General features: G+C 35.3%; 1 long non-coding RNA gene across 3 annotated transcripts; it reads right to left on the reverse strand.

Annotated features, from left to right (window-relative positions):
- Window positions 1–3,005: 3,005 nt before the first annotated feature.
- On the reverse strand, window positions 3,006–23,546 carry LOC141424169 (uncharacterized). 3 transcript variants are annotated; one of them, XR_012449108.1, is made up of 6 exons: window positions 20,654–21,449; window positions 20,302–20,479; window positions 13,174–13,496; window positions 8,919–9,103; window positions 4,836–4,889; window positions 3,006–4,023 (listed from the first exon to the last, which is right to left on the reverse strand). It is a non-coding gene; the product is annotated as an uncharacterized lncRNA (long non-coding RNA). The 3 variants fall into 3 exon arrangements; XR_012449109.1 differs by lacking the exons at window positions 20,302–20,479; window positions 20,654–21,449 and adding an exon at window positions 23,184–23,546; XR_012449107.1 differs by having other exon boundaries at window positions 20,302–21,449.
- Window positions 23,547–24,638: the final 1,092 nt, after the last annotated feature.

Genomic DNA, 24,638 nt, shown 5'->3' on the forward strand with positions numbered 1-24,638 from the left:
GCCTTTTGCATTCTAGGCAAGCATTCCACCATTGAGCTACATCCCCAACTCAACAATTTCTTCTGGAGTACATACAGAACATTCTTCAGAATAGATCACATGTTAAGTAACAACACAAATCATAATAAATATGATTGAAGTCATACCAAGTATCTTTCCAATCATAATGAAATGAAACTACGAATCAACAGCAAGATCAATCACAAATTCTCAAATAGAGATCAAAGAGTAGCTGGAAGAAATCTCCAGAAAAATGGAAATGAAAGTGTATTATATTAAAGTATATGTGATTCAGTAAAAAGAAAAGTGCTAAAGTAGAAGTTTAAAGCAATAAAGACCTAGATTTTGAAAAAGGAAAGACCTCAGATAAACAATACAACTCTAGAACTCAAGAAATGAGAAAAAGAAGGACAATTGGGCCTGAAGTCAGCAAAAGGAAAAAATAACAAAGAATAGAGAAAAAATAAAATAAAGAATAGGAAAATATTAAGGAAGCTAAGGGTTGTTTGTTGCTAAGATCAATAAAATTTATGAAACTTTAGTTGGACTTATTATAGAAATTATTTAAATAAATCAATAATGAAAGAAGAGACATTAAATAATAAAATAAAAAGAATTCTAAGAGACTGCAAAGAACAACTATTCATCAACAAATTGGTTAATCTAGAGAAAATGTATAAATTCTTAGAAACATAGAGCCTACCAAGACCAAATCCTATTTAAATAAAAATTTGAATGCCACAGTACAGCTGCAGGAGGGCTCCAACTCTGGTCTTGGATGCTCGGGCAGAGAATAATGACATGAAGTCAGGGTTGTGCCAGGTAGCAATGGTGCAGTTTATTTTCTGAAGAGAGTATTTAAGCTGTGCAGACAAGCAGGAAGGAGAATATGGCAGTCCCCAGTTTTCCCTTGACCTCCGTACTGGGATTGGCTGTCACGTTGCTACGGCTATGAGCCCAAGTGTGGAACATCATGTTCTCGGGACTGGTTTTCCCGGTCCCATGCAGAGAGATAACAGAGTTGTTCAGCAGCTGTCCTCTTGGACTGTTGCAATCTCTCTTAGGGCTGTTGCACAAAAGCTACAGTGACTCTGCTCCTTTCCAAGAGGCTTTGGGGGTCCTGAGGGTTTCCCACATCTCCCCTTTTTCTATTTTTTATGAAAAAGTTGTTTAGACATTTTTCTTTTTTGCAGCAGTTAGTTTCTTGAGTGATTAGTCTTTTTAACTATATGATACTAAGTAGACCCAAAAGCATGAGTCCACCTATGCCTATTAGTCCTTTAAGACCAGAATTAAACCAATGACTAGGATTAAGTTTGTCTAGCTAAAGTCTCTTCATGGGTCCCATCAACAGCTGTGACTCATTTGCTGCATTGGAGAGGCAGCCATTTTGGTCATTTTTCATGTTCTGGAAAGACACAAGAATATCCTTGACCTGTAGTTAGTAAAGGGTAAGGTCCCTGCCATGTGTTTGTCTCTAAATTCTTCCAAAGAACATGTACAGGTGGGCAGGTGTTCCATGCATAGAAGTGCTTCTCCATGGGTGTAATGCCTTGATTGTTAAGTGAGAAAAAACTTAAATTTAATAGGATGAGATGTAATTGGGTATGTGGAGACTTGGGGGTGAACTCCCCTTTTTAATTTTAAAAAAGTTGGGTTTTGATCCTTTGATGTTGACATTCTACAATGGCCAGGACTTGAGGATTGTAAGGAATTTCAGTATTTTGAGTGATGTCCCATAATTTAGAGAATTCTTGAAATTTTTTACTTGTATAGGCGGGACCATTGTCTGTCTTTATGGACTTTGATATTCCACACTTGGGCTCATAGATATAGCAATGTGACAGCCAATCCCAGTACAGAGGTCAAGGGAAACCTGGGGACTGCCATGTACTCCTTCCTGCTTGTCTGCATTGCTTAAATACACTCTTCAGAAAATAAACTGCACCATTGCTGCAAGTTCATGTTGGTATTCACCACCGGAGCACCTAAGACCAGAGTCGGAGCCCCTGCTGCAGCTGGACTGCAGCATTTGAAGGGCCATATAATACTATGGAGATTGAATCAGTCATTAATATCAACTTCCAGAAGAGAATGGCTTCATTGGTAAATTCTATAAAACATTTTAAGAAGAATTAAAAACGATCTTTCTCAACCTCAGCTACAAAACTGAAAAGGCAAGAACATTTCCAAATATGAAAAGCCTTTTATGAAGGCAACTCTGATAGCAAAGCCATACAAAGATCAAAATTTTAAAAATACAGGACAATGTTCCTGATAAATATAGACAAAAAATTCTCACAAAATTCAGGCAAACTGAATCCAAAGGAGAAAATATCCTATGACCAAGTGGATTTTATCCCTGCTCTGCAAGGATGGTTTATAACAATTTGATTAAGTGGTACTGCATATTATCACAATAAAGTATAAAAATCACATGATCAGAAAGTGGCAAATTTCCACACCATGTAAACACTCTTAACAAACTAAAAGAAAGTACCTCAATATATAAAGAAAGGCATACATAAGAAGTTCTTAGTTGTATCATCCTCAGTGGTGAAATTTTCCTCTCTAACATAACAATTAAAGGATGTATACTCTCATCACTTCTATTTAATGAAGCATTAGAATCTGTAGTCAGCAAATTTCGCAGAAAATGGAAAATGGCACCAAAGTAATATAGGAAGAAGTAAAATTATTTGTAGATAACATGAGCTTATATGTAAAAATACTGAAGACTATACACACACATACTTTTATAATGAATAAACAAATACAATAATGTTACAAGATACAAAATCAATATAATTAGCAGTTGTGTTTTTATATACCAAAAACCATCTGAAAAAATTAAGAAAAGAATCTTTAGATTCTTTTTTTAGATTTTCTAAAGAATAAAATCTTTAGAAATAAGCTAAATAAAAGTGGTGAAATACTTTGATGCTGAAAATACTAAGTATTGCTAAATAAGATTTAAAATGACACAAATAAAAGTAACAGCATCCTTCACTCATGAATTTGAAAACAAACTGTTAAAATGTGTGTACAAACTCATATGATGTTCCGTTCAGTGCAATCCTTATCGAACTTCCAATGTCATAGTTCAAATAAATAAATTCCAAATTCCATAAAGAATCTCAAATAGTCAAAACAATCTTGAGAAAAGAACAAAACTGGAGAACAAACTTTGTTTGTTGCAAAACAAAGAAATTTAAAAATCACAGTAGTCAAATTTTATGGTTCTAATAAAAAGACACGCATGGTTTGATGAAGCAGAGTAGAAAGCCCAGAAATAAATCCATGAATACACAGTCAACCAATCTTTAAAGATGCCAGGAAAGAACAATCTCTTCCCTAAATGAGTCCAGGAAAACTAGATGTCTATATACAATGAAAAAAGAAATTTAATCTTTATTTTTCACTCAACCCAAAAAGAAACTGAAAATGGATGAAAAATTTAAATGTAACACTGAAACTGGAACATGACTAGAGCACAGGGAAAGAGTTTATTAACATTGTTGTGAGAAATCACTTTTTAGATATGACAACAAAAATATAAGAAATCACAAATATATACATGTCAGCCTACATCAAATTAAAAATTTTCTGTGCAGCTCAGGAAATAGCAGAATGGAAAAAAACAAAAAAACTTACCAAGTGGTTGAAAATACATTTAAGCCATATTTCTGATAAAGGGTCAATATCCAAAATACATAAAGAACTACAACTCAATGTAAAAATAGAAACATTAATAACCCAAGTAAAGCATGGGCAAGTGACTTGAATAAATATTTATCAAATGAACAAACTCAAACAGCCAACATGTAAATGAAAAGATTCTCAATGCTATATATGAAGAAAAGAATATAAAAATCACAGTGAAATTCCACCTCCCTCATACTTTTTAAAGTGGACATTATCAAAACAAAAGAACATAAAATATCAAATGTTATCTAGGATGTGGAGATACTGAACCATCCTGCACTGTTGATTGGAGCATATTTGCCTTCCAGTATGTTCCTTCTGTGAAGTAATCCAAAAGAATCAAATTAGGGTTTCAAAGAGGCATTTGCACTCTCATTTTCATGGCATCGTTATCTATACCCAAGAGGTAGAAACAACTTAGCTATCCACATAGAGAAAAAGTGGATAAAGAAAATATGATATGTTCATATGGCTGAATATCATTCAGCTACAAAAAAATAGAAGTCCTATTCCAGTTCCAATGATGATGAATCTTTAGGACATTATTCTGTCAGTCTCAGGATGACAAATATTGCATGATTCCACTTATATAAGTATCTATAAATAGTTAAACTCATGGAGACAGAAAGAAGGATAGTAGTTCCTAAGGACTAGAGATGGAGGAAGTGTTGAGGTATCAATCAGTGTAAGGTTTCAGTCATGAACAATGAAAAAGTTCCTAAGATCTGCTGTGCAACACTGAGCATATATTCACAGTACTGTACCATATACCTAAAATATTATTGATTTGATCCCATGTTTTTATCACAATTACAAAATAAAGTAATTCTCCATTCCATCCTGGTATACTGAGTAATGTTAGTTTATGCTCTTCCTTGTAACTATTTTACAGTGAAGGTCAAAGCCATGAATAACATGCATTAGGATAAACATCCAGGATTTCTTGGTTTATTTTCTGATTCCTAAAGTCACTTAAAATTAATTGTACATGTTGAAAACATACTATAATAAAGAACTTTCACAATACTTAAAAATTAACCCACTCCTTCTCACTCATTTTGCTCCAGTCTGATAACAATTCATCAAAATGACAACTTATAGACCTAGAATATTTGCACACAGTCCCTTACCCTGGAAAGCTATGACTTCTCCATTCTGGCTTCTGTTCATTCAAGTAGTTTAGCCTCAGGTTACATGTAACAGACAAAAGAAAAGATTATGTATGATTATCTATTCCACATTGTCTTCTGTTGCTCTCTCACTCCATTTCATAGCTACAATTTGTAGTTATGTATGTGTTTATTAATGTATTGAGTTCTATCATACCAATGAGGCTGTATTTTCATGAAGATTAGGTATAAGATTTTTGGCTTTGAGTTAGCATTTAGATCATCTCTGAATTCCAAGCATGTGAAACAGCATTGCTTTTCAAACTTTAGTGTACATGGAATTAATTGGGGTTCTCATTATAGTACACATTCTAATTTAGTAGGTCTTTGGTGAAAACCTAAAATTTTCATTATTCTCTAGCTCCACACAGAGACTGATGTTGCTGGTCCTCCAGTCTAAGGGTCACAAGTTGAACAGCAAGAACCTAGTGTATAAGCCAAATGCCATTGGCCCACATTAGTAATCCTAGTTGCTTGAGAAGTTGAGATCTGGAGGATTATGGTTTGAGGCCATTGTGGGCAAAAAGTTTGTGAGACCCTCATCTCAACCAACAGCAGGTCACAGTGGTACATTCCTGCCATCCCAGCTATACAAAAGCCAAGATGAAAGGATTGTGGTTCTAGACCAACCAGGGCAAAAATGTTCAGGAGACCCCATATCAACAGAAAAAAAGTTGAATGTGGTGCAAATGTGTGTTATCCTATTTGTAGCAAAAAGCATAAATTGGAAAATAGTGGTCCAGGGGCTGGTCTGGACAAAAAGTGAGATCCTATATCCCAAACAACCAAAACAAAAAGGGCTGGAGGTATACCTCAAGCAGTAGTGCCCTAAGTGCTAATCCCAGTACAACCACAGAAAAAAAAAGAATCTAGTGCATAGAAATGAATAAATAAGTACATGTGGATGCAAATAGTAAGAATGGAACACATAAAAAGAGGTGTGAATTCTAAATTCAAGAATATAATCAAGGAAATGGATGGTTTTAATTATTATTACATTTACTAATTGCACACTAGTAACAAAATATTCACCAAGACTTTTTCAATTAGCAGCTTGGATGCTGTGCAGCACCCATGCAATGATATTACTTAAGTTGGCAGGTGATTCACAGAAGTTATCTTTGTAATATCTTGAATAGAAGAAAAAAATTTCAAAACTATATAGTATTTGTGTTTTGTATTAAATCAACAGATATCATTAGCTAATCTAAATTGCAGCAACAAATAAAGCTTAATTTAGAAGCATAAGAGGGTTAATCCTTATCCAGATTCCCAATAAGACAGTTTGTCAAAATGAAGATTTCTTATATTGACCATAACCATATCCTGAATAAGTCAATGAATAGGTGGATGTTTTGTGCCAGAAAGTTATACTGGTTAAAAACATAAAAGTTAAGTTCAACTACCTGGTAGACAGAGGTCAGGAGGATTGAGGTTCAGCTGGGAGCAAAATTTAGTGAAACCCCATCTCAATTAATAAGCTGGGTATGGCAGTTCATGGCTGTCATCCCACCTAAATGGGAGTGTAAGTAGAAGGACAATGGTCCAGGCTGGCCTGAGCAAACAATGCAAAACCCTACCTGAAAAATAGCTAAACAACACCACTAACAACAGGTGTTGGTGAGGATGCAGGGAAAAAGGAACCCTCTTACACTGCTGGTGGGAATGCAAACTAGTACAACCACTCTGGAAAAAAATTTGGAGGCTACTTAAAAATCTAAACATTGATCTACCATATGATCCAGCAATACCACTTTTGGGGATATACCCAAAAGACTGTGACACAGGTTACTCCAGAGGCACCTGCACACCCATGTTTATTGCGGCACTATTCACAATAGCCAAGTATGGAAACAGCCAAGATGCCCCATACTGATTAATGTATTAAGAAAATGTGGTATCTATACACAATGGAATTTTATGCAGCCATGAAGAAGAATTCGCTGGTAAATGGATGGAATTGGAGAACATCATTCTGAATGAGGTTAGCCTGGCCCAAAAGACCAAAAATCGGATGTTCTCCCTCATATGCAGACATTAGATCAAGGGCAAACACAACAAGGTGATTGGATTTTGATCACAAGATAAAAGCGAGAGCACACAAGGAAGATATGAGGATAGGTAAGACACCTAAAAAACTAGATAGCATTTGTTGCCCTCAATGCAGAGAAACTAAAGCAGATACCTTAAAGCAACTGAGGCCAATAGGAGAAGGGGACCAGGAACTAGAGAAAAGGTTAGCTCAAGAAGAATTAACCTAGAAGGTAACACACATGCACAGGAAATCAATGCAAGTGAACTCCCTATATAGCTATCCTTATCTCAACTAGTAAAAACCCTTGTTCCTTCCTATTATTGCTTCTACTCTCTCTTCAACAAAATTAGAGATAAGGGCAAAATAGTTTCTGCCTGGTATTGAGGGTGTGGGGGGGTAAGGGAGGGAATGGGGGGTAAAGGAGGGGGTGGGGGGAAGGGGGAAGAAATGACCCAAACATTGTATGCACATATGAATAAAATAAAAATTATAAAAAGAAAAATAGCTAAAGCAAAAGGTACAGGAGTGTTGTTCAACTGGTAGAGTGGCTGTCTAGCAAGCAAAGGGTCCTGAATTCAAACACCAGCACTGCCAAAAACTAAAATAAAACAAAACAAAATAACATGAAACATTTGTGACTTACATAAACTGTCATAGTCTAAAGAGAAAAGGCATGAAATAAAGCAATCACTATCTTTGTAATAGTGTGGGTAAGGCACTCTGGGGGCTACAGGGAGAGAATCATTCTTGATGGGAAATCAAGAACTTGTGAAAGAAATTACATTTAATTTGTATTTATGAATAGCTTGGACAGCTCAATAGTAGAGTGTTTACCTAGTATGCTCGAAGTCCTGTGTTTGATCCTCACTACTGCAAATAAATAAATAAATAGAAAGAGACAATGCAACAGAATGATTCTTAAAAATAACTGTACAATTTGTTTTGGAAAGGAAAAAATGTATTAAAATATAAAACAAAGCCATAACAAAGTCCAGGGTGCACTGTAAAACTAAGAAGTCCAGTGACTACAGGAGTCTCTTTGAAAAGGTTGGTAAGAAAAAGACCACCAAGAATGTTCTGATTCACATGAAGGATTTTGAACTTTATTGTGCAAATAAGTGGTTCTCAACTGTGATATTTGCATTCTTGACTGATGATATTTGCATACATGATAAAACCCCTTGGTTAGTATAAGTTCTTATGCTGTATCCATATTGGCTCCTTTACATGTAATCTAAAACATCATACAAAAATAAACAAATGGAAACAGGATGACCTTAACTTTTATTCTACCCAAGCTGACTTGGGGGAAATAAATCATTCACAAAAGTGCTCATGGTGCACTTCTGAGCCTAACATATCCCATCACTGCAATTAACATATTAACAAATTAGAGCTGCTGGTGTATAGAAAAGCATGCACTAAACATGGTAGGTAAGATTGTGCATGGTCACATTGTTTAAAGGGAAGAGCACTTTGGTTGCAGAGATGAACAAGAATCAGAGAGTAGAGTGGTTAGGGCGGGGACCTTCATACAGTGATTCTTAGCACATGCGATATCTGGATAGCAGACAGCAGGTGTTGTCTAGCTCAACTCCTGTTTCTGATTATGTTCCCTTCTTTGTTTATCCACTCTAGAGTATTAGAAAAATACTTTTTTAACTTGTCTTTCTTGCAATGAACAGTTGACATGTTACTAGTCAGTCCAATAGGATAAACTGTTAATCTGCTCAAGGATTCTGGGAGGATTTCCCTGATGAAAAAGACATTTTACTGGTGCTTCTCTTTGCCCCTTCCTTCTGCCTTAAGTAAGGAGCTGATTCTTAGAATGGAATAACTATTTTATATACTTAATTTCTAAGAAAATTGCAGTCAGCTGATATCTTTATGCTGTCTATAGCACAACTTCTCCAAGATTCTTATGTTAAGAAACAATGAAAACCTTATTCATGTAAGCTTGATAATTACATGTAATAGGTGGTGTTTCTGATGATCAAAATGGGACTTACATGTACATGTGTTCCTTCTCCACTGCAGTGAGGCATCCCCTTACTGAAAAACATGGCTTCAGTGATCCACCATTACTGATAGGATCATGATTAATCTTCCATTTTTAATAGGGTATGGAGAATGTTTAGAAATCTTTTGTTGCAAGTTTACCAGGATAGTTCAGGAAATTTCAAAAAGAACAACCCTGTAGCAATAATATTAAGGATAAAGTTATAAGAAATACAGAGGCAATAAACACTGAGAGGAGTAAAAATAATAAAAATCATTTTGGTAAATGTAGAATTTAAGACATCCATGAAATATTACTAAATGACATTCAGTATACTTTTTCTTTTTCTGTTGTACATAGGAGAATTTACAAAGGTTCTTACAATATTACTAAATGATATTCAGTATACTTTTTCTTTTACTGTTGTGCTGAGACGTGTACATAGGAGAATTTACAAAGGTTCTTACAATGTATCATATATACCATACTTGAATTCTCCCTTCCACTTCTCTCTCCCTTCCCCACTCCCCTGATTCCTGGAATAGTTTCAACAGGTATCATTTTGCTTTACATAAATGTATATACATTGTTTGCATCATATTCATCCACCTACTCCTTTCCTCACCACCTCCCCCTCCCACTGGTAACCACCATCTCCATCCCCACCACCTCCCTCTGGGCAGAACCTGTGCTGCCCTCCTATTCTTTGATTTGTAGAAGAAAAATCATAAAAAACAAAATGAGAAACATGACATTTTTGGTGGTTTGAGATAAAGATAACTACACAGAGAATTTCCTTGTGTTGTTTCCATGCATGTATTACAGCTCCAATTGATTCACCTCTTCCAGTCCTCTTCACTACTCCTTGTTCCACTTCCCATGGTGGCCCCAGACAGTTTAAAATTTCTATATTCATTCCTGTACAGTGAGCATATCAATGTTATTCAAGTTTTTGGTTTCTTTCCCTTCCCCTCTCTCTCTCTCGCATAGCCTATCCTTAGTCTGACTTGTGTCCCATAATATTGCTGCATTTGTTCTAGATCTACAATCCACATATGAGGGAAAACAAGCAATTTTTGGCCTTCTGAGCCTGGCCAATTTTACCTAAGATGATATTCTCCAGTTTCCATCCATTTATCTGCAAATGACAAAATTTCATTCTTCTTTGTGGCTGAGTAAAATTCTATTGTGTATAAATACCACATTTTCTTAATCCATAAATCAGTAGAGGTGCATCCTGGCTGTTTCCATAGCTTAGCTATTGTGAATAGTGCTGCAATAAACATGGGTGTGCAGGTGCCTTTGTCATAACCTGACTCACATTCCTTTGGGTATATCCCTAGGAGTGGTATTGCTGGATCATCTATTTTTTGTTTTTTAAGGAGACTCCATACTTTTTTCCATAGTTTTTGTAATAGATTACATGCCCACCAGCATTGTATGAAGGTTCCTTTTTCTCCACATCCTCACCAACACTTGTTGTTGTTGATGTTCTTGATGGCAGCTTTTCTAACAGGAATGAGATGGAATCTTAGTGTGGTTTTGATTTGCATTTCCTTTGTGGCTAGGGATGGTGAGCATTTTTATCCATGTTTTTTTTTAGCCAATTGGACCGCTTTCTTTGAAAAAGTTTTTTTCAATTCAGGTGCCCATTTCAATATTGGGTCATTTAGTTGTCATTTAGTTGTTTTTGTTGTTTAAGGATTTGTACAACACTAGTCTCTGTGTGCTTGTCTGTTCTTCTCATGAGGTTTAATACTTCCTTTCGTGATTATATTTGTTTTCATCTTCTGAGTATAGGATTCTGTTTAGAATCTTCTGTAGTGGTAGTTTGGTGGTCATATATTGTTTTGCTACCTGTTTAACATGAAAGACTTATATTCCTCCATAAATTTTGAATGATAGTTTTGCTCAGTACAGTATTTTAGAATTAAAATTGTTTTCTTTCAGTGGTCAAAATACCTCCCTCCATACCCTTTCTGGTTTTAAGGTCTCAGTTGAGAAGTTGGCTGTGATTTTGATGGGTTTACCTTTATGTGTTACTTGTGTTTTCTCTCTTACAGCCCTTGATATTCTTTCTCTGTTCTCTTCTAGTTGTTTTAACAGTAATATGCCATGGAGAGGTTCTATTTTGGTCAAGCCTGTTTGGTGTCCTGGAGACTTCTTGTACCTTAGCAAACAACTCTTTCTTGAGATGTGGAAAATTTTCTGCTATTATTTTGTTAATTATATTATGTATCCATTTGTCTTGCACCTCTGCTCCTTTGATACCCATGATTCACAGGTTTGGTCTTTTGATGGAGTCACTGAGTTCTTGCATATTCCATTCACAAGTTTTGAGTCTTTTGTCTAAGAGTTTTTCTGTTTTTTCTTTAATATCTGTTTTGTCTTCAAGTCCTGAGATTCTGTCTTCCATTTGTTCTAGTCTGTTGGAGTGGCTTTCCCCTATATATTTTATTTGATTTAAGGAAATTTCTGTTTCCAGGGCTTCTGTTTGATTTTTTTTTCTGAGGTTTTCCACATCTTTGTTAAATTCCTCTTTCATATATTTTGTTGTGTTTATTTAATTTCTCTCTTTTTTACCATTTCTTTTTTTTTCCACTTTGAAGTTTGTTGAAATCCTCTCAGTTTTGATTTAGTTGTTTCTGTATCTTCTCAAGTTTTTTATTTGTGCTGTCTTCATATTGTTTAAGTTCTTCTTGTGCTTTCTATTTCATCATGTCTTGTAGCTTCTCCATCACTATCTCAATGATTTCATTCATAATTTCCTTTTTGAGAGTTTTTTTTTTATCGACATCTTTTGGCTCATTGGTTATAATTAGCATCATTCTTTTGGGGTCAGGAACTAGGTATTTATTTTCTTCATTTCCCACTAAATCCTCTATTGTATTTTTGTTCTTTTGGTGGGGAGGATTTCCTGGCCTCCTTCTCCCCATGCTTCTATGATTTGCTGTGTACCTATGTCGTTGAGTGGCTAAGTTGGGATTTTAATCACCTGTTTTCTTCCCCTTGACTCAATTACTGTGCTATGATTGGCTTAGTTGTTAGCTAAATTGACGTGCTATTTCTGTTCCTTGCCTAGGCACAATATATTAGCAATAACAAATTCCCTGATTTGATGCTGGACCAATTATTTACAAAACATGTAGTAATCCATTTGTGATATTATCTATAAGCCATAGAGATTGGGAGGAAAATATTTGTTTAGGTAGAGATGGATACTTAGGTTCTGAAAGAGCTGACAATGGATGAAGGGGCATGAAGGGGGATGGGATGAGGGAGAAGGGGTGTGAGGCCTGAAGGTTCTAGGGTTCTAAGTTCCTAGTGTGTGTTGAGGTGTATGTCAGTCATTGTGGAAGAGGCTGCTATTGTCAAGGATTGCTGAGGGATACAAAGGGTGGGATAAATTGGTAAAATAGACTGCTCAATGTGTGGTGCACTTTGAGGACATCCAGCTAGTGGGAGGAGATGGAGAGGAGAAGAAGATGAGGAGAGGAAAATGAAGGGGGAGAAGTTGGAAAGAGGTGAGAAAGAAAAAATTGGAGTAGAGAAAGAAAGTAGGGTAATAAAGGGCCAAGTGAGTTACTGTTAGGACAGAATGGATAAGGGAGATAAGAAGAAAAAATGAGGAAAATAAAAATTTTAATTGAAAAATACAAAAAAAATTAAAATAAAATAAAAGTAAAATACATATAAATGTTCTAGAATCTTTCATTTGATTTCAGGTTGAGGTTTGAGGCCTTTATTTTTTATAAGGGATTTGGTCAGGAGTCCCTTCTTAAGGTCGATATGTAGAGTTGCATAGCAATGAGTGTTGCTCTTCCTTTTTGTACAGCTTTGTTGTAGCTCAGCTCTGGGTGTTTGAGTCCAGACTTAATTAGTGGAGTGGAGCAGACTCTGGACCAGGCAGGTTCTCAAAAGTGGTCCCATGAGGGGTTGGTAAATGAGCAGTCACAAGCCCCTTCCACTCAGATGGCAAGTCTATGAGTTACAAATGAGCTTTACTCTTGGTGAGATTGTCAGTTTCAGCTTGCTCCCAGCTTGTCCAAGGGAGTGTAGTGACTGGCTTTACCCACAGAGGCTTCTGAGTCACTCCACCCCTGTGTGGTCTATTTCAGCTCCATGTTCTGCCCCTTCCCCTGCCAGGCATAGGGGAAATATGCCCTCTGTGTATTTAGCCACCTTTTTTGTCCAGAATGGATGCATTCAGCTCCCCAGCTGTGCTAGAATATGTGGTCCCATCCCAGACAATATGTCATACTCACCTGGTGGGTTAGCTGATTCACTTGGTTGAAAAAGGATCAGCTACAGGGCAGTGAGGGCAGGCTATAGGCAGCAGGTAGAGGTTATGTGTCCACTTATGTTTGGTGGGTCCTGGACTTCCAGATGCTTACAGCAACTCTCTTTCTGCAGTTCTCTGTGTTGTATTATTGTTGGTGAGGTTGTGTATACACCTGCATGGAGCGAGGTCTGTGCAGGCAGGCAGCAGTTCGAGGTTCTGTGTCCACATGTATTATGGCATATCCAGGTATTCCCAGATGCTTGCAGGACTCTGTCATTCTCTGCATTGTGTTGTAGCTTTACAGACCTAAGTGGGAGAGAATTAAGAGAGAGAGAAAAATAGAAAAAGAGCAGCAGTTCAGCCAGGGCTCCCAGCTGTTTCCAGCTGGCAAACAGACATGCAGGCTGGCAGTAGCTGCCTGACTCTGTGCCGGGCTGTTATACACTACAAAAAGTTAGTTTAAGGGTTGGTTAATGAATATTATATGCCCCTTATGTGTTGGCAATGTCTTGGTTGGCAGAAAAAGAAGTATTACCGATCCTTGCTGCCATGAATATTTGGAGTAATTGTCTGAGATTGTGCAGGTTAAGGTCCCAGGATCTCTTAGTCTCAGGATCCTTTTCATGAGCATAAAACTCATGAAAAATACTATGCACTGAGATGCTGACATGAAAATCTTCATTCTTTGATTCAGTAGAATCAAACTTTTTATCCATTTTCCACAAAACACTTTAAAATAATTACACAGTTTTGTTTTTGTAAATTTATATGTACACATATCTCCATTTAACCAATAAGTTTATGGTTGAATGGTTAAATACAGATACTAATCACATACTGAGCTAATCAACATAAAATTATAATTCTTATAAACATGCAAGAGGTGATTTAGATATATGGTGTCATAGTGAGAGTCTATATTAAATTATTTGACTTCTGAAGGAGATGAGATAGCACTTGAAAAATTTAAATGTGAGATATGAAAGGTGAGTAAATATTAACTTGGCAAAGAATTGGGTTTGGAGAGTTGTAGGGACTGAAAACATACTTGCATGAACATTCTACTAGGAGTGAACTGAAAAATGAAATACAGAAATCCATTATGAATTGTATACTGTGAAATCTACACAGTTAAGCCCAGAGAGTTACTAATGATGAGATGGTTCAGGATTTTATGGATTCTGTTTGGAAATTTGTACTTAAAGCTTTGTAAGTGTGATAGGGAAAAAAAGCTAATAATGTCTGAATTCACTTTGTCATCCAATATTTAATCAATTATAATTTGTGAGAAACAAAAATTTCAACATAATATTGAACTCATACCACTTGCAAAGAATATCTATTACTTAGAAGAATACGAATGGGAAGTAAAGATATTGTTTATTGTAATGGTCATAGTTATAGGTCATGGGATTCATATACATCAAATAAGTTTTAGTAATTTTAAAGAGTCAAGGAATCAACTACAAATGAGCAAATCTCAAAATAGATGCATAAGATATACAAAAAAGGTAGGAGAATATCATTCCTCAGAATTTCAAGAATCACAATACATATCTGATGGATAGGGAAGGGGAAACTTAAATTTCTGAGCTTACACAAATGATGATAAGAATGATTAGTGAAATTATTGCAAAAATAAGTCAATGAAATCAAAGAAAATAAGAATGAACAGATAATGAAATGAATGTGAATGCAAGAAAACAACCAAATTAACTCAAAGAGGCTACAAACATTAGAATGAATTCAAAGATACAAATAAACAGAAAAATCAAATAAGAAAGACAATATAAAATGTGAAAGGAAAATTTAATAATGATATAGAAAGCCTCAAAAAAGTTGAAACTGTGAAAAAAACTCTTTAAGTAGAAACCTTCAGTTAAAAGAATTTCATGACTTGAAGACAAAGTATGTAGAATAGAAAAAAACAGGTTAATACATACATACATGAAAAAATACAAATGGAATAGGTAAAAACACTGAGTCCATTAAAAGACCAAACCTACACATCATGAGCATTGAAGTTCAAGCTAAAGGCATAGGAAACATATTCAACAAAATAATAGCACAAAACTTGACAAATTTTGAGAAACAACTATCCATCTGCTATAGGAGGCTTCTGGGACACCAAACAGACATGGTCAAAATACAACCTTTCCATGGCATATTATAGTGAAGGCATTAAGCACAGAGAACAAGGACAGAATATTAAAATCTGTAAGGGAGAAATGTCAAATCACTTATAAAGGCAAAACCATCACAATAACAGCATATTTCTAAACAGAAATCTCAAAAGGAAGGAGGTCATGGAATGAGGTATTTCATGCACTGAAAGGAAATAATTTCAAACCTAGACTATTCTACCCACCAAAGCTATCTTTCATAAATGAAGGACAAATAAAACCCTTCCATGATAAATGAAACTAAAACAATTTATGGTCACTAAACCAGCACTCCAGAAGATATGCATAGGAATTTTATGCACAGAAGATGAAGATAAACAGCCTTGAAAGTTTTGGAATAAAATAAATCTAACAAAGATAGCAGATAAGCAAATAAAGACTAGGAAAAGATCAAACACTCACACACACATGCACACACACACACAGAAGTAACAAAATGATGGGAATTACCCATTACAGTTTTTAATATTAACACTGAATGTTAATGATTGTAACTCCCCTGTCAAAAACTGAAGACTGGTGAGCTGGATTAAAAAGCAAGACCCAGTAATTTGTTGCCTACAAGAGCAAGAAAGACATCTTGACAAGAAAAACAAATATTGGCTGTGTGTAAAAGGTTGGGAAATGATTTTCCGAGGGAATTGACCCTGAAAGCAGCAAGCTTACCTATAATTACATCTGGTAAAATAGACTTTAAGACTAAATTATTCAACAGAGACAAAGAAGGTCACTTCATACTGATAAAACAAACAATATATCAAGAGGAAGTAACAATTGTTAACTTATATACACCCAAAGTTGGTACAACTAAATTAATTTAACAAATACTACTGGAGTTAAAAGCACAGATAGTTCCCACTTTCACCAATCGATAGGTCATCTAGACAAAATATCAACAAAAAACTATCAGAATGAAATGACACCATAGGCCAAATGACTTAACCAGACATCTACAGAATATTTCATCCAGGAGCAGCACAATACACATTTTCCTGAGTAGCCCATGGAACTTTTTCCAAAATAGAACATATTTTAGTACAAAAAGAAAATCTTAACAAATATAAGAAAATTGAAATAACTCCCTGTATCCTATCAGACCACAATGGAATAAAATTAGAACTTAATAACAAAAAAAATAACAGAAAATATTCAAACATATGGAAACTGAATATCATATTGTTGAATAACCAGTAGGTCATTGAAGAAGTAAGGGAGAAATCAAAAAGTTCCTGGGATCTAAGGAAAATGGATATGAACCTAAGAGGTACAGCAAAATCAGTGCTGTGGGGGAAGTTTACAGCTATAAATGCCTACACTTAAAATACAGAGAGAGCTCAGGTAAATGACATAATGCTGCATTTCTTGTTCTTAGAATAGCAGGAAAACACTAAACCCAGAATTAGCAGGAGAGAAATAATAAAAATAAAGACTGAAGTTAGTGAAATAGAGACCCAAAACCAATCAAACAAGAACAACCAAAAGAAATAAAAGAAAAGAAAACCTATACAAAGAAGCAATGAAACAGTGTTGGTTCTTTGAAAATATAAATAAAATAGATAAACCCTTAGCCAATTTGATTAGAAGGAGGAGGGAAAAGATTCAATAAAATTAGAGATGAAAATGGGGATATCACAACAAATACTGATGAAATCCAGAAGACCATTGGGAATACTTTGAAAACCTACACTTAAATAAGTTGGAAAAATCAAGAAGCATTTGACCTACCAAAATTGAACCAAGAAGATATGAACTACATAAATAGATGTATACATGAAATAAAATTGAAGCATTAAAAAATTTTTTCCCAAGAAAGAAAAGCAAGTACCTAATGGATTGATTGCTGAATTCTATCAGTCCATTAATGAAGGACTAACACCAGCATTTCTCAAACTTTCCCATAATCTAGAAAGGGAAGGAAGACTACCAAACTGATTCTATAAATTCAATATTATACTCACTCCAAACTAGACAAGGATGCAACAAAAAAAGAGAATTATAGCTCGATCTCTAATGAACATAGATGCAAAAATTTTGAATAAAATACAGGCAAACTGAATTCAACAACAAATCAGAAAGACCATACAATATGATCAAATTGGTTTCATTTTAGGGATTCAGGATAAACCATCCCTACAACACACACAAATTGATTAATGTAATGAGCACATAAACAGGATCAAGGACAAAAATCACATTGATCATCTCAATAGATGCAGAAAACAAACGTCCCTCAGTGATAAAAGAAACTAGGAGCACAAGAAATGTACTTCAACATAAAAGAGATTATATTTCATGAACCTACAGTCAATATTATACTAAATGGTGAAAAGCTGAAACAATATCCTCTAAACTCAGGAGTGAATAAAAGCAGTACACATTCCCCATTGTTATACAATATTTTGAATTCCTAGCCAAAATTGGGCAACAGGAAGAAAGAAAAGAAAAGGGACACCAATAGAAAGGAAGAAATCAAATTATATCCCCATTTGTAGATGATATAACTCTAAACTCAAAAGACCCTGAAGACTCCAATAGAAAACTTCTAGATCTGACAAATACTATGGGCAATGTAGAATATATCCACATGTAATCCTATTAATCTTAAGTTCTTGGGAGGCTGAAGTGGACTGGAGAAGCTTTGAGTTCAAATTCCAGTCCCAGCAAAAACCAAAAAGAAAACATGAAGAAATATTCAAAATCCTTATTTATAAAGGAAATACAAATAACAACTACACCAACATTCCACCTCATTCCAGTCAGCATGGCTATCTTCAAGAAAATAAATTAATTAATAACAAATGCCAGCAAGGGAAAAATGAACCATTATAAACTAGTGGTGGGAATGTATATTAGTGCAAACAGTATGGAAATTATTATAAAGTTTCCTCAAAAAGCTAAAAATAGACCTACCATATGATCTTACTCTATAATAATATAAAATATATATATGCATATATCCAAAGAATGCAAATAAACATACTATAAAGATACTTGCATGCCCATGTTTATCACAGCACTATTCATAATAGCCAACAATGGAATCAGCATAGGTACCAAAAACCAAAGCATGGATAAAGAAAATGTGGTATATATAGAGAATGGAGTATTATTCAGTTATAAAGAAGAAGTAAATAAAGTCATTTTCAGCAAAATGGATCAACTGGAGATCATAATTTTGAGCTCAAAAGACTAAATATTGCATGCTTTCACTTATATGTGAATCTAGACCTAAAATAAAGATGATGATGATGATGGCAATGGGGTAGTGGTGGTGATGATGATTAAGATGATTTTAATTGGAGGACTGCCTGGTGGAGGTAACCAGCAGAAGTGAGAAGCACTAAGGAGATGGTGAAAGAAAATATGAAAATGAAACCAGATAAATACTATTTTTAAAAAGGAAGAGAAAGAGGGCCTAAGAAAAGGTAAGTTGTGAATTTCATAAAAGTACATTGTATGCATTTATGGGCTAAACACAATGAAACTTTTTGTACAATTAATTTATATTAACAATGAAGAAAAAACTATATTTGACTAATGTAATCATATGATAATTTTCTTTTTGATGAGATGTAATCTATTTTAGGACACATTTCTAGTCATTTATATGCATAAATTTAAGTAGAGTGTTTCTGAATATTTAGATGTTCAGAATGCTTCAATAACTCAGGAGCATGGAATTTAACTTGATATGCAATTTAATGATCAATATTCCATGGTAGGAGATTTTACAAGGAAGATAGTTTAGTTTTGTTTCACCTAAAATGGACAGTAAGACCAAAGTTTAACTTGAATAGGGACTATACTCTTTTAAATAGTAATCAAGAGTTTATTCTAATTTGTTATTTTTATTATGTTTGCTTTCCTTATTGATTCCTTATGTCACTATCATTGATTAATTTTTCTAGCAATGATCCAATAAAATATGCAGCTAAACATGAAATGTGAGAGTTTATAAGTGTATTGGGGATGCTATAGCATTCACCTTGGTTTGAAATCAGAACCACATACAATTATAAGAACATTCATATGAGAACACTTCTCAAACATTGTTAACTGACCAGTTACATGAGAAATCATTGCAAAAAGCAACTAAAAAATGTTCATATCAATAAAGGTAATACTCTATTAAAGGACTTAGTACTAAAATCATTTTAGTGAAAGAAATTATATAGTCCTCCTTTTGCTTCAAAGATTGGTATGATATTTGCCATTCATCTCAAATGCATATGATTTCCCATAAATCCCTAGGCACTTAATGTTTGATAATTGGATGGTTTGCCAGTGTATGCAATATTATGATGAGGTGTATGTTGCCCTCAAAATTCCCACCATGCTTTTCTTGTTTATAAACTGCTGTCTCACAAATACTGTTCTATTTTTATGTCACCATTTCAAATAAAATTGCACACTCTTCTTCTCCCTCTTTCTTCCCTTTTTGGATCGGCAAAAATCATAGCACTTGTAGTACCTCACGGTCCTTGTTTGGTGCCTGACTGAATTTTCAAAATGTAAGCTTGGAAGATCCAAGATGGCAACTAGGGTACAGAAGCAGACAGTGTGAGCTCCATGAATCAAAAACCTTACTGAGATGGTGGAGCCACACTTTGCAAAAATAAAGCACCAAGGAGAATCAAAACTTCGACACGCTGAACCCCTAGCCCATAGAAAGATTCTGTAAGCCACACTACACTGAGAAAACATGAGGGCTGCCACCGGCACCAGCCCCTGGCTCCAAACCTACTTGGGAGACATTCAGCAGACCAAACAGGCGAGTGCCAAGTGTCATGCGGTATTCCCCCAGCCACCCCTGGGATATGCCAGCATAGCCTCCTCAGTGGACTGACCCTCCCACAAAAAATACTGAACATAAACAAGGAACTGAGAACTAGCACACAGCAGAGGCGGCAGAGTTGCTGAAAGCTCACCAGAGAAGTGGGGAGGAGCAAGGAGCCAATCTCTGCATGAACTATCAGTAAATAAACAGCTGGAAGGGCAGGAGGGCCAACAGCAGGTGGATGATGATCCGAAGCCTGAAGTAGGGCAGGTACCAGACCACAAAGCTCATCTCCTGAGCCAGTGAGCAAAATCCAAAGTCAAACAACCCTGCAAAATTGAAAAACAAACAGCAAACTGGCATAACACGCTGACAGCAAGGGGCTGGCTGACAGATCATGGACCTTGCCCCAGAGAAATGGGGGAAGGCAAAGAAACAAGCATCCACTAAACAAGCACAGAGGAAACCCAACTCCCAGGCAGGGCAGCTGGTGAACTACATACCTGATTTCTAGAACTTGAGGACAACATGCAAACTGAAACTACCACATGTCACTGAGGGAGGACCTGACCAAGCAGCTGCTGCTAAAAGACAAAAGAAAAAAGAAAAAACTACCCAACCACCTGGTGAGACTACAAAGAGGTTCTGCTTAAATACCAACACCAGGAGAGGATGCTGGAGGAGTAATACCAGAACTTAAACTGAAGTTTAAGACTGAAATTCTATTGTTCCTGAACCTGGAGGTTTTTGTTTGTTCATTTGTTTCCTGTTTGTTTCTGTTTGTTTGTTCATCTCTTCCCATTGATTTCTTTGGATTTTTTTAGTTTTATTATTGTTAATTAGTTAATACTAAATTACACTCAGACCAGAGACAAAAATAGCACACACACACACATAGCTAAAAACCCAATACAGTCACAAAACAAAATTAAACCAAGGGAAAGAAAACAGGTGACTGAAACCATCAACTAGCCTATCAAGAACATAGCTCCACAGTAGTGGAGTTATGGGAAGAAATAAAAGGGTTGGAAACCATTCTCCCCCACTCATTTAAGAGGGAAATGAAGGAAATGGATACCAGGTCTGGACTCCAACAAAACAAAGATAAACAATTCCAAGGTACCCAATGATGCCCACAAGAAAATTCTCAAAGAAGAAATTCTGCAAGTATTCAAGGAGAATTTCATACAGATGTTACTAGACAGGTCACCCAAAATGTACAGGAGGCACTCAAAAAATTCCAAGACAACAAAAATAAAGAATATGAAAAAACACAAAAACAAATAAATGAAATCATAGTAGCCCTAAATAAAAACCAAAGTGAAACAGACAACATATAAATAGAGAGATAAATGAATTTAAAATGAAAATAGATAATATTAAAGAGGAAGTGACCCATGATATGGAAAATCTCAGAAAAAAGAATGAAACAGAAGCACAACACAATGGAAGGCCACTCCAGCAGACTAGAACAAGCAGAAGACAGAATCTCAGAACTTGAAAATAAAATTGAAATTAAAGGATAAACTGAAGAGCTATTAGTCAAACAACACAAGACCTGTGAAAGGAACATGGAATAACTCACCAACTCTATGAAAAGACCAAACCAGAGAACTATGGGCATTGAAGAAGGAAAAGAGGTACAAGTAAAATGGATTCATAATATATTTAACAAAATGACAGATAAATTCCCAAACCTAGAGAAAACTATACCCATTCAGGTACAGGAAGCCTCAGGATACCAAGCAGATTTGACCAAAATAGAACTATCCCAAGACATATTATCACTAAAACAACAAGCACAGAGAATAGAGAAAGAATATTGAAGGCTGTAAGAGAGAAAAAACAAATACATACAAAGGTAAACCCATTAAAATCACAACAGATTTCTGAACTGAAACCTTAAAAGTAAGAAGGGCAGGGAGTGAGGTATTCTGGGCACTGAATGAAAATAAGTTCAACCTTAGGACATTCTACCCAGCAAAACTATCATTTAAAATAGATGGAGCAATAAAAGTCTTCCAAATAAGCATAAACTAAAACAATATATGACCACCAAGCCACCACTACAAAAGATTCTTCAAGGAATTCTGCACACAGAAAATGAAAGCAAACAAAATCATGACAGGACAGGCAGCACCAAACAAAAGGAGAAGAAAAGATAAGGAATCAGAGAGTAACATTGATTCAGCTGCACACAATCAAACCACTAAACGAAAACAACTAAATGATATGAATCACCACATACCTATCAATATTAACACTGAATGTTAAGGTACTTAACTCCCCCATCAAAAGACACCATTTGGTAAGCTGGATTAAAAAGGAAGACCCAGCAATATGTTGTTTACAGGAGGCCCATCTCATTTACAGAAACAAGCACTGGCTTAGGGTGAAAGGCTAGAAGATTTACCAAGCCAATGGCCCCTGAAAACGGGCAGGAGTAGCAATACTTTTCTCAGAGAAAATAGACTTCAAACTTACATTGATCAATGAGATAAAGGACACTTCATACTAATAAAAACAAAAATACACTCAAATGAAATAAGAATTAACCAACCTATATGCACCAAATTTCATCAAACATATTCTGAAGGATCTAAAAGCATATATAGACTCCAACACAGTGGTAGTGGGAGACTTTAATATCCCCCTATCACCAATAGATAGGTCATCCAAACAAAAAATCAATAAAGAAATCCTGGATATAAATAACACCATAGATCAGATGGACCTAGCTGATGTCTACAGAATATTTCATCCATTCTCTGCACAATATATACTCTTCTAAGCAGCCCATGGAACCTTCTCCAAAATTGATAATAACTTAGGGCACAAAGCAAATCTCAGCAAATACAAGAAAATAGAAATAATCTCATGCATTCTATCTGATCACAATGCATTAAAACTATAAATCAACAAAAAAAACACAGCAGAAAGTGATCATTGCTCAATGATCAGTGGGTTATTAATGAAATAAAAGAGAACATTAAAAGGTTCCTGGAAGTTAATGGAAATGAAAACACAACCTACCTGAATGTATGGGACACAGCAAAGGGAGTCCTAAAAGGAGAGAAATAATAACAAGGGCTGAAATTAATGAAATAGAAACAACAACAGGAAAATACAAAGAATAAATGAAACAAATAGCTGGTTCTTTGAACAAATAAACAAGATTGACAGACTCCTGGTAAATCTGACTAAAATGAGGAGAGAAAAAAACCCAACTCAGTAAGATCAGAAATACAAAAGGGGAGTTAATAAACAAACATCATGGAAATCCAAGGAATCATCAGAGACTACTTTGAGAACCTATATTACAATAAATTTGAAAATCTTAAAGAGATGGAAAATTTCTAGATACTTATGACCATCCAAACTTGAACCAAGAGGATATTAGTCACCTGAATAGAGCTATAACACAAAATGAAATTGAAGCTGCAGTAAAGAGTCTCCCAAAAAAGGACCTGATGGAGTCTCAGCTGAATTTTATCAGACCTTTAGAGAAGAACTAATACCAACTCTCCTTTAACTTTTCCATGAAATAGAAAGGGAAGAAACACTGCTTAACTCATTATATGAAGCTAGTATTACACTCATTCCAAAATCAGACAAAAATACCTACAAAAAGGAGAACTATAGGCCAATCTCCTAATGAACATCTATGCAAAAATCCTCAATAAAATAATGGCAAACTGAATCCAACAACACATCAGAAAGAATATTCACCACAACCAAGTTGGCTTCATCCCAGGGATCCAGGAGTGGTTTAACATACACAAATCTATAAATGTAACACAGCACATTAATACAGGAAAAGACAAAAACCACTTGATCATCTCAAGAAATGCAGAAAAAGCCTTTGATAAGATCCAACACCACTTCATGATAAAAGCTCTTAGAAAACTAGGAATAGAAGGAATGTACTTCAATATTGTAAAGGCTCTATATGATAAAGCTACAGCCAATATTATACTTAGTGGAAAAAAACTGAAACCATTTCACCTAAAATCAGGAATAAGACAAGGGTGCCCACTATCCCCACTCCTATTCCTATTCAACATAGTCCTGGAATTCCTAGCCAGATCTATTCTGCAAGAAGAAGAAATAAAATGAATACAAATATGTAAAGAAATAGTCAAAATATCCCTATTTGTAAATGATATGATCCTATATCGCAAAAATCCCAAAACACTCCACCCAAAAACTCCTAGACACCATAAACAGCTACAGCAAGGTGGCAGGATGCAATATCAACTTACAAAAATCATTAGATTTTCTATACACCAACAACAAGCAAATTGAGAAAGAATATAGAAAACCAATTCAATTTACAATAGCCTCAATAAAAAATCAAATACCTAGGTGTAAACTTAACTAGGGATGTGAATGATCTCTAGAAGGAGAATTACAAACCACTGAAGAAAGCGATCACGGAAGACTATAGAAGGTGGAGAGATCTCCCATGCTCATGGATTGGTAGAATCA

Source organism: Castor canadensis, chromosome 6 (assembly GCF_047511655.1).
Source record: "Castor canadensis chromosome 6, mCasCan1.hap1v2, whole genome shotgun sequence".
Lineage (NCBI taxonomy): Eukaryota > Metazoa > Chordata > Mammalia > Rodentia > Castoridae > Castor > Castor canadensis.